Below are 10128 nucleotides of genomic sequence, written 5' to 3'. Positions count from 1 at the left end.
AAGTATGGTCCGCCGATTTGAGAAGGAACATGCTGCACAGTGCTGTCATCTTCTGTCTTCTGCTGCAACGCAACGAGGAGTATGACCGGTCCAAGATGGCGGCCGCATTTCTAGTTTCCAGCAGCCAATGCGGCGTCTATGTATATTATGTCTATGGTCCCTCGTCTGAGCACTGGGGTCTACCGACCATCAGGTATGTTGCTGCCCTAATGTTGTAGACTAAAATGTGCTTGGTGTAGCTAAACTCCATTTCTATATGTAGCCCTGTAGATGGATGGATATGCTATCCTCATCTGTTGTCATTGGGAAAATTGGCATAGAGAAGAGTATGTGTGTGTATAGCTTTAAAATAAATGTGGATGTTTTGGGAAATGGTATCAGGTTTGATGTATTTTGTTTGTCTTCCAGGTAGCACAGCTTTTCCATCCGCGTTGCCCTCAGCGTAGGTCATGCTGCTGTCTTGTCTTGGTTTGGTTTGGTTTCTGTTTAGCTTTGCTTGCACTTGGAAACTGCCTGCATTGTACTTGTACCCTTTTGTTTTACTTTACTTTATTATCTTAGTTATACAGTGTCTGTCTATTGCATAGTCTGGGGGCAACAACTGTCTTGTCTTATAAATAATAAAAAATAATAATAAAAGAAATGCGCGAAAAGCGACAGAGCAACAGCTCCTGTGTATCAGCTGCCTTACGGCCAACGCCGGCATTGAGTTAAGGTAAAGCGATGCTTCCTTAAATACATTTTGTGATCACCACATAGATTATATTGTATTACAATTTGAATGTAGACATGGTCTCAGATGAGATGCCAAGACGGTAGCCTATAGGGTGGTGGCACCAATCCAGGGAAAGAGGGGCGAGGGAGAACCAGGGATGCGGTCCCTGGCTGGGAAAAAACGCGGGCTCGAACGCGGTTCACGCCGGCGGGAGATGAAGGGGAAAAGGTAGCGACGCGGTCGCTACGGGGGAAGGGGGAGGAGGTTGCACAGCACCCTAGGTAGGCAAAGAGAAAAGTGGGGAGGGTTGATTAGCTGGAAAAGAGAGAGGCCGTAGTAGCGGAAGGCAAGGTAGAGGGCTGCACGCGGGCTGCCATAACTTGCTGAGTTGAAAAACATGTTGCATGAACAGAGGGGGAGACGCCGGAAGAACGGAACTCTGCGCGTGACTTAGCCGGACTTACCGGTGACTTAGCTCCTAGCCTGACCAAACGCGTCTTGCAAGCGGAGTGACACCGATGGTGCAACTTCGGCAGGTAAAGGCAGACTGCGAATAAATAACCTGACTGATTGAAGGAGGCGTGGCAAATTCCGTCATGCTCCTCCCGAACTTCCGTTTGTAAACGCCATTTGGGTTGAATTCGTTTACAACAAAGATGGCTGCCGCTGGAGACTTGAGATGTGTAGATTCTGCCATCGAGTCTGTTCTAGAAGATATCGACAGCGCATTCATTTTAAAAGAGGAACAGAGAAACTCAAGGCATTTGTTGATAAAGATGTTTTTGCCGTCCTTCCTACAGGATTACAGCAAAAGTTTAATTTATCAGTTGGCTCTGATGGTCGCTAAGAAGATGGGACGCAATGAAAACCCATTAGTCATTGTTGTTTCTCCTTTGTCGCACTCATGGAGGACCAAGTGAAAGAAGCAACTGAAATAGGCATCACGGCGATGCAACTCAACGTGGATATAGCCAGCGGTCATTGCCAGCTCCTTTTCGGAAGACCGGAATTCTGGCTGCTGAACAACAAGTGGAGGGACATGCTAGGCTCCGATGTTTTTTCAGCCAACGTAATGGGTATCATCGTGGACGAAGTTTATCTTACTTACAAATGGTAAGAGATAGTCTGACTTGGTAAATAACTCCCAATGTTGTGATAGGAATCCCATGTTGTAAACATAGTAGGTGTCGTTGTACGTTCGCTAACTCAGACTTGGTACAATCATAGCGTTAGTGTAATTTTAGCGAAATAACTAGCAGTTCAAACATTCTAATGTAGGCTACTCTTTTATTTCTATCAGGGGTCAGGCTGTAAAAGGGCAGACGCCATTTCGCGACAGCTTCGCCAAGTTGGCAGACCTTAGATCCTTAGTTAAAGCTGGTAAGTACAAAACAATAGACTTCCTGCATGTTCAGTCTTCGATGTTTTCTACATTTAGTGTAATTCACCACTTTAATTGAAATCAGTTTCATTACAGGAACCTGTCCACTTCTAAACACAACTAACCACTTTCCCCCAAAACCGGTTTTGCATTCGCACTGGCCAAGTGGCCATAGGAACTGGTTGCCCATTCAGATGGAAATTGACCATTCATTTGGGTGTTGCTTTGTATGTATTTACACATATACCCATTGGTAGTCACTGTACCCCTTATAAGTGATGTATTCCTTTTAGATGTCCGCACAGTCATTAAAAAGTAAATAAATGAATGATACTACTCATCATTTCTTATTTTACTGTTACTTATTGGTTGCTTATTGTACTGCTATATATTCCAGGTACACCTGTGCTGACATTGACGGCTTTTGCTGATCGGGAATCCAGAGCCAGGGTTATGAAACAGCTTCAGATGGACAATCCAATCATTTTGGAGCCCAAACAGAACAAACATCAGACTGGGTCTGATTAAAGTACCTGGCCATACACTGGACTGCCTACACTGGATTGTACGGATGCATATTTGGTGCCACATGAAGAGAATATATTTTTGAAAATTCCGAGATAAGTCAAAATTTTCAAGATAAAAGTCAAATTTTTTGAGAAACAAAGTCAGAAATAATTTCTGAGATTAAAGTCAGAAATGTTGACTTTAAAGTCAGAAATTCTGACTTTAATCTCAGAAATTATTTCTGATTTTGTTTCTCAAAAAATTTGACTTATCTCAGAATTTAAAAAAATATTTTCTCTTTATGTGGCCCTAATATAACCTGACTCTCGCCAGATGAATTTCGTTCCGCTTAGCTCCGCCTAGCTTCACTCGCATCCATCTGGGACCTCTTCCATTGAGAGTGATTTCTGCACCCGATTTTATGGTACAGCCAATCAGGACGCAGGGCGGGAGTTTCATAGATGTGACATAGCGTAGAAGCGACTGTGAGACTTATCAGCGTCACGGGTTGGCTTCGATGCGAGTGGTTGAAGTAGCACGTCAATAGATGACGGACAAGTGGCTTATTCAATCATATGCAAGCATTTTTTGATTAGGCCCAGCCTTCTGAAGCAACACTCCAATGGATTGGTCCCAGATGGATGAGTGGAGCTAGGCGGAACGAAATTCATCTGGCGAGAGTCAGGTTAGCCCTAATATGCTTCTGTAGGATTGTGAGGGATGTTAAAGAAAATGGTATCTCCATGTTGCCAGTAATTATCTACTGCAAAACCGTGAAGGCAGTTGGCAGAGTGATCTGCCATTTGAAGGGAGAACTCGGTTAAGATTCCTGGGTTGACCGAGACCCTGAGAAAAATATTGAAAACCTGCGTATAGGCATGTTCCACAGAGTGCCGTCATCTCTGAGTGGACAGGGTAGCTGCTGAGTTGTGGTGGCAACAACAGCTCTTGGGATGGGCCTAAATTTTCCCAACGTATCACACATTGTGATGTATGGGTTACCAGATGATGTGGAAGCCATGGTTCAGCAGGTCGGGAGGGCAGGCAGAGGTGGGTTGCAGGCACATGCGATTGTTTATGCTGTCAAACAGCATACAAAGCTTGACCCAGCAGTTAAGACGGTACTTGAGACTGGAGTCACTAGTTGTCTGCGGAAAGCTTTGTACTGCCATTTTGAGGAACACGCCACATCTGTTGATCCAGGACATCTGTGCTGCACTCACTGCCATTCTGTTTGTTCTTGTGAACCTGAAGGTTGTGGGGAGCCAATCCCCAAATATGAACACTTTCAAGGGGAGGTTTCATCACCCGACAAACACAGAATGGTCACACTTGAGGACGATGCGATTGGTTTGCTGTTTTGTGGAGTTGTAATCCTAAACGGAGAACTTGTTCATATATGCATTCACCTGTTTCTCTCAAAAATGAGGTTTGTGTGTTTAAGTACTCTGTGTATCCTTACATTCTTTTTACAACGCCGGCAAAAATCGTTTACACTCATCTTCTACTTCTTCCAGTGTGCGTGCAGTTGAGTTCTGTTGACAACAACTATACGTAGCTTAAAGGACAAGTTCGGTATTTTACACTTAAAGCCCTGTTTTCAGATAGTTTATGATTAAATAGAACGTTTAAGATTGAAATTTGGACGCATGCTGCTGTCCTGAGAAACCTTAACCTCTTACTTTAACTCATTGAGTGCCAAAAACGTAATATTACGTTTTTAGCTTTTTTTTTTAATTACGAAACTAGACACTCTAACACACCTTATATGTGATTTTGGGAACTCTGTGATGAATGGAAATAAAAATATATGACGATCGAAAACTCATGAAAACGCACAATCTGGACATTTTATCTGGACATTTTATCATAACTCGGTTGCCGCTTTGGGTCGAATCAGTGACTCATGCACGTCATCTCAAAACCAGGGCATTTCTGGTGGGTCTATCACTAGGTGGCAGTCTCGCTGATCACTTCCCGGAAAGTTTACAGGCAACACTTAATATTTCATGAAAGACGTTATATCTCCATTTCTAGATAAAAACAGCAATTTTGATAACTAGCCACTGTTTAGCTTGGGATTTCTCAGGAACAGAGGCGTGTAGAAATACACTGTTTGCACTCACTGAGAGCTTAAAGTCTCACCTTTTAAACGAGCCATTGTATGTGTTCATAGCTATAACCCAGAATATGCTGTGGCTGTATAAAAATAATCAACAATGGTCTAGATTGCTGGCACTCTAGGAAAAAGCTTCTGAAAACAGCTTGGCATTCAATGAGTTTGATGCCATTATTTTAACTCATGTTGATGACTCGCAGACTGATCTCGTGTGTGTGTGTGCCTTGGAGGGGGAGGGGTTGATCCAGCTCTGTGGTGGGTAGGATCTACAATTAGGTGTTAACTAATATTACTACGCTAGGTCGAAGTACTCCCAAGTGCTATTGCGCCACACATTGTAGTTCTCCTGTTCATTCGCTTGGAAAATCGCCACATTTCATGTTGTGTGACCTTACACATTTTTATCAACTACTCGTGCAACTGTATTTAAGTAGGGAAAACGTGGATGTTTTTGATTACTGCTATCTTCCTCCCTCTATGGCTACGTCTGAGCCCACTAGCATAGCAACATGCTAACACATTCGCTCTACGCACCAGGGAGTTTGAGTGCACGTACCGACACGGGAGAGATATGACTCAACTCGTGAAAGTTAAGGTAAGAACATATATTACTACTGACATTGGGTGGCATGTTCCTTTAACATATGAGGCTAATCATCTCGATAGAACTCTACTATCAATGTATTACAATGGATATACTGCTCAATGAGAAGTTCAAGCACAAAGCCGATAAAGATGGCACCTCCCATGTTTGCACGTGGAATAAGGTGATTAGCTCTTTGGAGATTGTCTATTACATTGTTGCTAGTCGTTAGATCGGCTCCGAAACAAATGCACATGTAGGCCTACTGTGTCCAGGCAAGAAGTATTTACAATGCCAAGGTAAAATATAAATATTCCTCAACTCTAGGGGGAGCTTTAGAGTCACCAAAACACCCGAAAAGGTATAGATCGCTGATTATGTATGTAACCGTGGTTCTATGAAGGAGTGGAAGACCGCCAGAGGCAGTCGATAGACTAGTGGAATTCCTCATGAACTCGCGCATTGGTCGAGAAACATGTATATAAACTTCTGTCATCACGTGACCATGAGACCGCGAGATACAATATTGTGGTATTTTGGCTTCTTAAGTTTGACCCTCTGTGGATACCGTAGTGCCCTTGTTGTGATTACATGCTTTGTATGCAGATTCCTGGGTTCGAGAATACAATGGCACATGTGTTAACTGGTTTCCGTGTATTCCTTAAAATATACACTAATGCGTTACAACAACTATACTGAGGATATACTACAAATATAAATACAGATGCCGGGCTCATGATCTCAATAGTCATTCTCGCCCTTCCGAGTGACCAGAGACTCTGGCGGTCTTCCACTCCTTCATAGAACCGCGGTTACATTCTTTTTGACAAGGAAGTAGGTTAAAGCTCGTGGTGCAGGTTTTTTTTTCTTTTCTGGCAATTTTCTAGTTGGTAATAAACATTTAAACAATTATCCATTGTATTTGATGTTGTAAAGTATCACAAAAAATAAATATAATAAGGAAAAGAAGGTGATATTTTAGCTGTTAGCAACAGGTTTGCGATGATTCTTATTTCTCCCACAATGCATTCCATGACATCACATGAGGTACTCGTTTTGAAAGCCGCCTTGATACCATTGAGAGAGACGACAATTAACTTAGTGAGAGTAGCAGCTAGTGAGAGAGTAACAGTGTCAGATATATAAGTAAATATAAAGATAGAGATAGGCTATAGGGAGAGGGTAGATATAGATAAAATGGTTTACTACTGTGTTTGTGCCGGGTGCAAGAACTCCCGGCACAAACTTCCCCAAGGACAAAGGCGCGCATGCAGCGCGCATTTCAAGGAGGAGGATTACCACTCAGGGGATGCCAAGATGGTCTCACTTGGTTTAAAGAGTGAGAGAATGGCGAAGTTAATTCCTACCGCCGTGCCGTCTGTGCATGCAAACCTCTCTGCCTGCCCTGTCCGGAGGTCCAGAGACACCGTCTGCCGCAAGCGAGATATTGCCACGGTAAGCATCATGCTAATGTTCAAAAGCTGCGCGTTAACTAGCTCTGTGTATTTTGCATACCGTGTTCCCTTTGACACAGCCTCCACTACAATCATGATCAGTCTGACATTAGAGGATATTTCGTGATTCACGAATATGAGCCAAAACAAAATTGCCCTGAAGTAAATGTCCATATAGTCATGAAAGCATCATGGCTAGCGTTGGGATCAGTGGTGGTGATCACCAAGCAGCTTTCACAACTAAACAGTGTGTTTGCGTTTTGTGTTAGACTGCTACGGTTTTCTTTCACATATATTTGGCCATGACCGTGTCACCAGGGCTGTAGTGGAGGCTAACGCAAGTAAACACAGTTTACCCACCTCTGACATTTCAGAAACAGAGTTTATCCACTTCTCACTTCAGAGTTTAGCTACCTCCCAATACAGTAAATGCACTACCTCATAGAGTTTATGCACCACATGCACTCTAGACATTTATTACCACTAGTATTGATGTAAACATTTAACGGTAACCTTCCACATCATTAAATATGTTCTGAATGTCTCATGTATTTTTTTTTAAAACATCGAGTAGCACATATCAGGGTCCACTGTACTGTAATCTTTTTTTCTCTTGTGTACCCTCTTCGCTGACCTTTTTTATATTTGTTTTCACAAGATGTTGACGGACGCCTCACAGCAGGAGACCATGGACAGTGTGATACTGGGGATCAGCCCTTGCCCACCTCCACTTCTGTACCAGGCTGGCTTTAGTCTGTTGGTTTGTGATGTCATCATATTTGAGTGTTATACTGAATTGGTCATGTGTTTCATTCAAGTTTCTTTTTTTACATATCTAGGTCTGTGTATCTTTCTTTCTGTCCCTTTCATCTCATTTGGTGGTGGTTTCCTGCATGCTGCATGTTTTGTTTTGTCTTTGTGTGATGTTGCTTTGTTTTATACTTTGCACAAAATCATTACTTTTTCTCGTCTTTGTAAGTGGCAATAATTGTCGCTGTACCCCATTCAAGGGGTGCTGCATGTCTGCTCCTCTGTCTGTGTGCTTGGGTTTTCTTTTGTTATTTGCATGACATTTCTTGTATGTAATTCAAAATAATTTACCAATCATTTTACCTGTGCCTTGTCAACCTCTGTGTGCGGTGTTGTCTGGCCTCACTGTGTGTCTTCTTGATGTGCTTTTGCATGTATCACTGCATGTATGCATGCATGAATGGGTTTGTGTGTGAGAAAGAGAACCATCAGCTGACCCTCAGGTAAGACCACACCATTGCAGGCCAAAGAAACAAGGTGCAAACGTTTCGCGTCTAGCCCTTCATTAGTGTTCCTTGTATGTTTTGTGCCTAACCATTTTTTTTTATAGAGATTTGTTTACTTCCAACCTGTGTCTTTGTCCTTGTTCAGTAAATGTTTAAATGTTCAGTAACCATTACAAGCAATGCCAATAAACTGTTTAATCAAAATTCATGTGTTCTGTGTACTTTATAACATTTTAAGGGCAATGGAGCGATCACAACAGAATAAGCACCACAATTCTTTTTATTCATTTTCATCTAAACGAGGCCATTGAAAGCCCTGATGGGTCTGGTCACCACTTTGGATGTCTGATGGTTGAAACCACACGAGGGTAGAGGCTTCCTTATACTCCTGCCTAAAACTCCATAAGCCCAGCAGATAGCCTGCCTTTACACAGTGTACCGGGATAGTTCAGTTTAAAACTCTGTAAGTAGGTTGGAGACGTCATTTTAAGCCTGTGTCTTATGCATGTTTATTGTGTATGCAACACATCTCCTCTCTCCTATGACTGTTGGTTCAAAGAACTCAGTGTAAAAAGATTGGTAAAGTAAACATAAACCATGAACATACTCGTGCGTGCTGGCTTGAAGGGGACCATGATCCTGCCTGAAGTGTGAGTATGCTATGTGTAGCACAAACGGATTCAGGCAGCATGCCTCAAATCCAGGATGCTGCGTTAGGCACGTTATATTTGCTGGCCGCGGGGTGAGCTCCTCGACCAGCGACCAAAACGCGCTCACCTCCCTACAACACAAGCTCTCCACCAGTTTCCATGGGACGACACCGCCCACACAGACCCTGCCAATTTGCCAAACAGCGACACAGACACGCTTATTACTCTCTCCCGGTAAGGCGCCGACGAAGCAAACCCCCTGTAGGACTGAAAGTATGTGGCTCCTGATGTCAGGGTGGCTGCCCATGGACTGATGTGTGTCCCCGGCCAGCGGGAGGGCGAGGCTGAACAGGATGTGCGGCTGAACCATGGCCGGCGCCATCACGGCGTTGTGACTGAGGAGCCTGTGTGGGGCGCCTAAAGGCTGGCTGAGGGCCAATGAGACGATTTCGGGTCTCGGAGACAAGGACGCAGCATTCAAGGGCCTTTTGAGCTGCGGGACCGAAGATCTGCCTTGGAATCAAGGGCAAGGGCCCTCATGCTGTTCCAGCAGGGTTCTGGCAGTGGGGATTGAGCTAACCCCTAATTCTTCCAACGGTCCAACAGTGTCAGGCTCCACCATTGCTGCCAATGTACAAATAGTCTATAAAGATTATAAGGTCCCGGTGTAGTCTGTGGGACCTCCAATTTATGACTGGCCAAAGGTACCTTCAGTGTGCAGTGTGTTTTGAATGGGTGCTGCTGAAGGATTTGATGCTGCTGCGGAGCTCTGGGGATCCGAACCACTCCCACTGAGCTAATGGGTTGAAAGGGCATGCTCTGTAGCAGGCTCCTCTTCACCATAAGCACTGGCCAACCTGCCAGAGAAGAGGGTCTCAGAAGCAGCGACCGACATGGCATCTGAGTCTGGCAGAGCGATTGAGTCTGCGCTAAATTGTGACAAGGCTGAGAGCAGACCATGTTGTCCCTCTCCAGTCTGTAGCCTGTCTGGAGCAGGAGCTGGGTGCACAGCAGACAATAAGGCTTGTAAATGCTGAACACTAGATGATAGCTCAGCTAGTTTGCGAGCCATGTCCACAGAAGATTCTTTCTTCTTCGCTTTGGAAGCAAGTGGGTCCATAGCCTTCCTTTTCTTATCAACAGCACTCACCCCCCCGAGGGGGGGAGAGTCACATCCGAATCCGGTTCAAGCCCAGCTAAGCGCAAGGGCATCATGTTACAGGCTGGGCATGGATTTGTCAATCAGAGATTTCAAACAAACGAGGGAACATGTCGCAGCCAGCGGCGTTTTGAAAGATCGTACCTGTCAAACTCTGTAGGTGACAAAGTAGAAAAAAGCTGCTGGGCAGATTGTTCTACACACTTCTGCCATCTAGTTTCCACTGGATTTTTGATTTTTTTTTTGGTTGCCGTTTTAAGTAGTATAGTCTATAGTATACTACTTAAACGGCACGACAATCAAA

At 44.0% G+C, this 10128-nt stretch overlaps 1 long non-coding RNA gene across 1 annotated transcript; it reads left to right on the top strand.

Moving 5' to 3' along the window:
• The first annotated feature begins 6279 nt into the window (after positions 1–6279).
• Positions 6280–8219, top strand: LOC125292544. Its single transcript, XR_007193211.1, has 2 exons — positions 6280–6760; positions 7418–8219. It is a non-coding gene; the product is annotated as an uncharacterized LOC125292544 (long non-coding RNA).
• Positions 8220–10128: the final 1909 nt, after the last annotated feature.

This window comes from Alosa alosa, chromosome 3 (assembly GCF_017589495.1).
Source record: "Alosa alosa isolate M-15738 ecotype Scorff River chromosome 3, AALO_Geno_1.1, whole genome shotgun sequence".
NCBI classification, from domain to species: domain Eukaryota; kingdom Metazoa; phylum Chordata; class Actinopteri; order Clupeiformes; family Clupeidae; genus Alosa; species Alosa alosa.
The sequence above is the reverse complement of the archived record's forward strand: the minus strand, read 5'-3'. Positions and strand labels throughout refer to the sequence as shown.